We start from the raw sequence: 6117 nt of genomic DNA, 5'->3' as shown, positions 1-6117 counted from the left end.
TTTATCAAATGTGACAATTTACCATGAATGAAGAATCAACTGCAAGTGGTCTTATATTACCACTCTCTTTAAAACACCAAAAATTAAAAAAAAACCTTTTTTAAAATTTCGAGCTGTTAGTTTGAGTATGTCTTACTTTAAGAGTTTTCTAAAAGTTGATTGTCTCTCATGCTCCTAAAAAATTGGTAGGCTGTTTAGTGCCGTGATCAAAAGCCATAGAAATTTTTTTGCCGAAGCGAACTCGCATTCCGTAGTCAGATGTTGTTGCTGTTCAGAAAGGTGAACTTATGTTCAAAATTAGAGAAGCGAGAATATTACAAAAAACTATGCAACAAAAACATAATTTAATGAATGAATTTTTAGCAGATTCAAACCTACTTGTTGGAAAGGATATTCGTCATTGAGTTAGAGAGGAGGGAAGTGATGAGGTAAATTTGGAACAGCGATAAGTTGCGAGTTTAAGTAAGATTGCTAAGAATGTTAAAAGATCTGTGCTGTACGCTTCTGAACCCGATAACGTTTGGAAATTTCCATTACTTATAAATTTTGAAAATGGAGATCTGATATTGCTGTAGTTTGTTTATTCTGTTGTTAATTTACATAGTATACATTAGTTTTGTTGATATATAACATCTCAATGGGAAAAGTCTGGACTATTTTCGTCCATTCCAATTTTAGTAGAAGTTTTGTATTGGCATTTGTATATAGACTGTAGGAGATTTTGTTCTGAGATTTTGTTCTTTGAAATATGCCACTCTACCTATATTCTCTTTTATTTCTAACTAGAATGTGACTTCTACCTTGGGCCAACATCTGAATGCAGTGGTTGTACAGTTAAAGGTGTTATATATATATACTTTTTTTATAAATGGTAATTCTGGCAGGACTATAAAATGCTTATATTATGTCAATGACTATATAGTAAAGTTTTTATTTAGCTTATTTTATGAATTTTAATATTTGTTACAATTCTTTTAGATTTTTGCCCATCTCTACAGTATTTAACAGTATTTTTTACAGTTTAATTTACTGTTTTTATCACAATTTTTAAGTAACTTTTACAAATTTCGCGAATGGCCTAACTGGTTTCATTTTTAGTTCTTACCTCTGTCTTTTTTAAATTTAACAGTCTGGTCTGTAAAATACACAACTTATCACATGATATTTTTTGTAGTCTTAATTACTGTTTCTTGTAGTTCTGTTTTTTTAATTTAATGCAACTTCGCCAATGGCTTATTTATAACTGGTTCCTTTTAGTTTTACCCATGTTTTTTTCTATTTAACAGTCTAGTCAGTATAATAGACACCTTATCACATGATATTTTTTGTAGTCTTAATTACTGTTTTCTCACAGTTCTGTTTTTTTTAAAATTAATGCAACTTTGCCAGTGGCTTTTTAGTTCCTTTTAGTTTTACCATCTTTCTCTATTTAACTGTCTGGTCTGTAAAATACTAATATAAGTCAAAATGGTGGCATAATTACGTCAGATATAAAAAAAATTGCAAATGTCATTCTTAGCATAAACTCTACCAACCCTTAAATTTTCATTCCATAATGATTAGTTACAACAAAGTTATTGTACACATAGCAAGGTCTTAAAATGAGTTTAAACACAGTCGTTTTGGTGCCAAAAATGTTCTTACTTCGAATGCACTTATTTTTTCTAATTTTTGCTACCAATCATGCATACAAAAATAGCCATAACTTTTGAACTATTTATCACAGAAGGAAGTTTGACCCCTCGTTGAATTCCAAATGGCATAACCATTTCAAAAACAAGAACATTATAGACTCTTACACAAAGCTTTAAGGTTACTGTAAAGGAAACAATTTTTTTTTTTAGGTTTTTTGCAACAAATTCATGACATATATACAGAAAAAAAAAATCTCTTTTCAATGACATATTTTATATTCTATAAAAATATTTGGAACATCCCTTTTTTCTGAAAAAAGCCTTTTTAGAGGTGTTATATCCTTCACACCTTTGAAAAAATATGTGCAAAATGAGTTAAGCATATTTTTTGTAAACATTATGCATAATATGGAACTCCCGTATAAAAATATGCATAATAATATTTCTTAGATAGTTTACTTTCACTATCGAATTAAAAAAAATCAAAGTTAAGGAATATGCATATGAGCTGTCTCTTGTAAACCTGACTTCTGTCTATTAATAATTCTGAACGCGTACAAGCATATTCAACATAAAGAAAAAGTTCGCACTTCTATCATCTTTCTGCATACTCAGTTCACACATTTTTATAACACCTACGAAAATCTTTAAAAACAAATATCTCGTTAGTAAATTTTCGCATACATGCCTTTACGTTTGTGGTCTCTTTTTCCGAAAGCTTCCTATTGGCTCATTGAAATTTTTCAGTAAAGAAAAGCTGAATAAATTATGCACAAAAGGTTCCCGGATTTTTTTGCATAAATTACTGATTAGCAAATTATGACGACAGAAAGAAAAAAATATGCGTTTTTTTGAATGATTATATATAATTACAAATAATTTCATAACAGCGTTATTAGAAAAAAAAACCGGGAACCTTTTTGAATTTAATTTATGCTGAATATAATGATGCGAAAACGAGAAGTCTGCGACCACGCGTTCGGAAAAAGAAGCCATTTTAAAACGTACGGTGAAAAAAAATTGGTGTGTGTTTATTTTATTATATTTTCTTTTTGGAAAATTACCATCGCACGAAAATAACACCATCAAAAAAGTCTTTCATCAAGTATTCAGAAACAAAAAAACATAAAAAAATATAAGAGTATTAATAAATTATAAGGGTTTTTCTGAGACTACTCATCAAGTGAGTTTTTTCCTTTACAGTAACCTTAAAACTCCCAAAAGTACATACTATTGGATTAAATAATTTTAAAAGCAGATGCACCTAAAATTAAAAAGATCCTATAGAAACTAGAAGCATCGTTGTTATACCAAACCAACAATCAAAATAGAAAGCATTTATGTAGATTGCAATTTTTTTCCCGGTGGCAATATTAGTCAATGGTGATAAAAGGGCGGTATACGCTATGGTTAATAAAAAACACAATTCTATGATACTTTAGAGTGTCTTTTTTTGTGGCAGAGTCAATGAAACTGAAACCACTGTTTGCATTTCGAGACTTAAATCGGGTAAGTTCAGGTGTTATCGGCTGAAAAGTGCAAAAAGTGTTAGCTGAAGCAGGTAGGGAAACAAAAAAGACCTGCAATTATAAGCTTTCTATAGAATTAATTACAGTGGATATCAGAATGGAAAAAACAAATCACAGAATTAAGACGTAAATCATGGAAATACGATGTTTCAGACATTCTTTTTTGCCCAACCTTGCAAACACCTGCTTTGTTTACCAGCATTTTTGAAAAGTCGTTTTAAATGATGGCTTATAGTCAAAATCTTGAAGTTATGTGGCGAGCAGAGTTGCCAGATTGTTGCCAGAACTATTTATTTAGATAATCACTTGACCTAACCATGGTATATGCTAGGGTCATCAAAAATATGTTGTGTTCGCATCCTGAAGACCCTGCAAAAATGACTTAGTCGGGCGTATTTTTTCCCGGGATTTTCAAATTGGAGCAAGCACATTCGTTCCCAGGGCCAAGACAGCATAGCGCCACTCGACATCATTTGTAGACCATTTTTCGCCGCCCTGTAAACTGTCCGTAAGCCACAAGAGTGCCCTAAAGGAATTAATTTTTACCAAAATTAATTTTTGCGAGTTTTTGTCAATTCTGCATATAAATTAGTTCTGCCGAAAAAAATTTCTTTTTGAAAAATATTTTGTGAAGTTTTTTTCCGGTCTTTTTCCGACTTACCGACTCGGGTTTTTTATACCAAAAGTGAGTCGGTCAGAGGACGCGAACACAACATATTATTGATGACGGCCTAGCTAGAAGATTCGTGTATCCAAACGTTATCATCAATTTTAAAAGAGAAAACAAAAAGGAGTGGCATATTTGGATTTATTCGAAAAATTTGAATGGCATACATGATTATTAAACAGGATTTATTGTAATTTTTAAATTAAACAGGGGGGGGGGGTGACCATAATTAAACTACAATGCCAGTGGAAATATTTTCACTGCAGTTGATTTAAGTGGTTGTTTCTTCATAAAATATCAAATGTTTGGCTACTATAAGAGACAGTCGTACTTAGTGTATAAAAGTGAAAATTTGCATGTTTCGATAAGTTTTAATGCTAAATTCTAATGTGTTAGTCATTTTTGTGGATAACATCAGAAAATTTCAGGCATGTTACACCGGATCCGAGGATAGCAAGATCTATTGCTGGAAGGGCGACCAACAATATAAGCCATTGAAGCTATGGCATCCAATACTTTAAAATTACAAAGAATATCTGCAGCTAAAGATAGTTCACGATGACTAAAAAAAAGAAAAGATCACTTCGGTCGATCGGCAGCCATCATGTTGTAAACAAACAATTTTATGTTTGTGTAGCCAATAACACGAAATTCAAATTAGCATTAAAAAAAAGAGACTCGCACCCTCAGCCTCGTCCCTTTGGACCTTTTGATCACGCACCTGATATAAAATTTCTTGAAACAGTTTAATTTCAACCAAGGATTTATTTAATATTCTTCCACTATTTAAAAAGACAAATTTTTTAATCACTTTTTGGTCAACCGTTCTTAATGATATTATGCCCACCGACACGGCAAGGTGGACAACCCCGTGTCTCTTTTTGCACATCGACAGAGAGACGAACATTTTCATTCAGACCTATTAATAAGCGCATCGCCGATAAGCCAAAAAGCCTTGGGACCGAGATGGGGCAGGGTTACGCATTTTTATACCTTATTTTATTAAAAATAATATACGATGATAGAGCGATAAAGGGTCTCAGCATGCTGATGTCAGCAGGAGGAATGTCTCATTAAACAATAGATCTAAATCTGGGACGGGCTTTGGAAATCTAAAAATAGCAAACCCGAGAGAGAACGGTAAGAAAATAGTCAACTACAGGGCTTTGTTTGATTAATATTCTTCCACTATTTAAAAAGACAAATTTTTTAATCACTTTTTGGTCAACCGTTCTTAATGATATTATGCCCACCGACACGGCAAGGTGGACAACCCCGTGTCTCTTTTTGCACATCGACAGAGAGACGAACATTTTCATTCAGACCTATTAATAAGCGCATCGCCGATAAGCCAAAAAGCCTTGGGACCGAGATGGGGCAGGGTTACGCATTTTTATACCTTATTTTATTAAAAATAATATACGATGATAGAGCGATAAAGGGTCTCAGCATGCTGATGTCAGCAGGAGGAATGTCTCATTAAACAATAGATCTAAATCTGGGACGGGCTTTGGAAATCTAAAAATAGCAAACCCGAGAGAGAACGGTAAGAAAATAGTCAACTACAGAGCTTTGTTTGATTAGCCACACAGGTCCTTTACAATTAGAATTTCGCCTGTCGATTTATAAAAAATTTCTGAAAATAAAAATAATCCAATTTTCATATTTTGAAAATTAATCCCGCCTCTCTAGTAAACCCGATTTATTGCTAAAATTGAAAGGCTAAAAACCCGCAGAGGGGATAATAGAGTAAAAACGGAAATTAATTGGCAAAAGATTGACACACTTTGAAGTTTAAGGGATGGTTACATATACATAATATATTGATAAGGTCTGTAATTGAATATGCGCAACTACAATAACATAGAAAAATTAACAAATTAGGTGGATGGATGATAAATTTACCAAATTTTAAGTTCACTTTTACTGCTCATGGCCCCCAGCGTAAAACAGTTCTAGAACAACCTTGTTCCTGATACTTTAAGTGCAGAAATTTTGTCGGACAAAATATTTCGCGAATTTTTTGCACATCACGAACATAAACTTTCGCGAATGAGCGATGTTGAAAGATTTTGCGAGCATTAACTTTCGCGAATCGCGTAAAGTGATCCTTTAAAATGTGAACCCGAAATGGTTTTAATTAGCATATAAACTTATTATAAGAACTTCTTAACGAATTGTATGATCGAATTTATCGCTTGGAACAGAAAAAGATTGAAAGATACATTTTAACTTTCAAAGGAAGAGACCTTTTTCGCGCTCGTAAACTTTCGCGAATCGTTTATCT

The sequence above is a fragment of the Hydractinia symbiolongicarpus genome, chromosome 13 (genome assembly GCF_029227915.1).
Source record: "Hydractinia symbiolongicarpus strain clone_291-10 chromosome 13, HSymV2.1, whole genome shotgun sequence".
NCBI lineage: Eukaryota > Metazoa > Cnidaria > Hydrozoa > Anthoathecata > Hydractiniidae > Hydractinia > Hydractinia symbiolongicarpus.
Note: the sequence above shows the minus strand (reverse complement) of the source record.